Below are 2,145 nucleotides of genomic sequence, written 5' to 3' on the forward strand. Positions count from 1 at the left end.
AGTTTCATGGACTTCCAATGGAAGATCCTCATCAGTTTTTAGCTGAATTCTTGCAAATCTGTGACATTGTCAAGACCAATAGAGTTGATCCCGAGGTCTACAGGCTCATGCTTTTCCCTTTTGCTGTAAGAGACAAAGCTAGAACATGGTTGGATTCACAACCTAAGGATAGCCTGAACACTTGGGATAAGCTGGTCAGTGCTTTTCTGGCCAAATTCTTTCCTCCTTAAAAGATGAGCAAGCTTAGAGTGGAAATAAAAATCTTCAGACAGAAGGAAGGAGAATCCCTCTATGAAGCTTGGGAAAGATATAAGCAACTGATCAAAAGGTGTCCTACTGACATGCTTCCAGAATGGAGCATCATAAGTATATTCTATGATGGTCTGTCTGAGTTGTCAAAAATATCATTGGACCATTTTGCAGGAGAATCCCTTCACTTGAAAACCCCTGCAGAAGCTCAAGAACTCATTGAAATTATTGCAAATAACTAGTTCATGTACACCTCTGAGAGGAATCCTGTGAACAATGGGACGCCTCAGAAGAAGGGAGTTCTTGAAATTGATACTCTGAATGCCATATTGGCTCAGAACAAAATATTGACTCAGCAAGTCAATATGATTTCTTAGAGTTTGAATGGATTGCAAGCTACATCCAACAGTACTAAAGAGGCATCTTCTGAAGAAGAAGCTTATGATCCTGAGAACCCTGCAATGGCAGAGGTGAATTACATGGGAGAACCCTATGGAAACACCTATAATCCTTCATGGAGAAATCATCCAAATTTCTTATGGAAGGATCAACAGAAGCCTAATCAAGGCTTCAATAATAATAATAATGGTGGAAGAAATAGGTTTAGCTATAGCAAGCCTTTTCCATCATCTTCTCAGCAACAGACAGAGAATTCTGAACAGAGCCATTCTGGCCTGGCAACCATAGTCTCTGATCTATCCAAGACCATACTAAGTTTCATGAATGAAACAAGGTCCTCCATTAGAAATTTGGAGGCACAGGTGGGTCAGCTGAGTAAGAAGATTATTGAAACTCCTCCCAGTACTCTCCCAAGCAATACAGAAGAAAATCCCAAGAAAGAGTCCAAGGCCATAACCTTACTTGGTGTGGCCGAATGCCCAGAGGAGGAGGAGGACGTGAATCCCAGTAAGGAAGACCTCTTGGGACGTCCTCTGAACAGAAGGGAGTTCTCATTTGAGGAACCAAAGAAATCTGAGGCTCATACAGAGACCATAGAGATTCTATTAAACTTCCTTCTGCCATTCATGAGCTCTGATGAATATTCTTCCTCTGAAGAGGATGAAGACATCATTGAAGAGCAAGTTGCTAAGTATCTAGGAGCAATCATGAATTTGAATGCCAGTTTATTTGGTTATGAGACTTGGGAGGATGAACCCCCCTTGTTCACCAATGAACTGAGTACATTAATGAGGCAAACATTACCTTAGAAGAAACCGGATCCCGAAAAGTTCTTCATACCTTGTACGATAGGCACCATGACCTTTGAGAAGGCTCTGTGTGACATTGGGTCAGGGATAAACCTCATGCCACTCTCTGTAATAGAGAAACTGAGAATCTTTGAGGTACAAGCTGCAAGAATCTCACTGGAGATGGTAGACAAATCAATGAAACAGGCTTATGGACTAGTAGAGGACGTACTAGTAAAGGTCAAATACCTTTACATCCCTGCTGATTTCATAATCCTAGATACTGGGAAGGATGAGGATGAATCCATCATCCTTGGCAGACCCTTCCTAGCCACAGCAAAAGCTGTGATTGATGTTGACAGAGGAGAGTTGGTCCTTCAGTGGAATGAAGACTACCTTGTATTTAAGACTCAAGGTTCTCCTTCTGTAACCATGGAGAGGAAGCATGAGAAGCTTCTCTCAAGACAGAGTCAAACAAAATCCCCCACATTCAAACTCTAAGTTTGGTGTTAAGAGGCCCCAACATTGCTCTAATTATCTGTAAGGCTCCATGAGAGCTCATTGTCAAGCTATTGACATTAAAGAAGCGCTTATTAGGAGGTAACCCAATGCTATTTAATTATATCTATTTATTTTCCATTGCTATTTTATGTTTTCTTTAGGTTGATGATCATGTGAAGTCACAAAAACAACTAAAAAATCAAAAACA

The 2,145-nt window shown here is 40.8% G+C and overlaps 1 non-coding gene across 1 annotated transcript; it reads right to left on the minus strand.

Annotated features, from left to right (window-relative positions):
- Positions 1–239: 239 nt before the first annotated feature.
- LOC112731430 (small nucleolar RNA R71) lies at positions 240–347 on the minus strand. Its single transcript, XR_003167208.1, has one exon. It is a non-coding gene; the product is annotated as a small nucleolar RNA R71 (small nucleolar RNA).
- Positions 348–2,145: the final 1,798 nt, after the last annotated feature.

The sequence above is a fragment of the Arachis hypogaea genome, chromosome 12 (assembly GCF_003086295.3).
Source record: "Arachis hypogaea cultivar Tifrunner chromosome 12, arahy.Tifrunner.gnm2.J5K5, whole genome shotgun sequence".
Classification (NCBI taxonomy): Eukaryota; Viridiplantae; Streptophyta; class Magnoliopsida; order Fabales; family Fabaceae; genus Arachis; species Arachis hypogaea.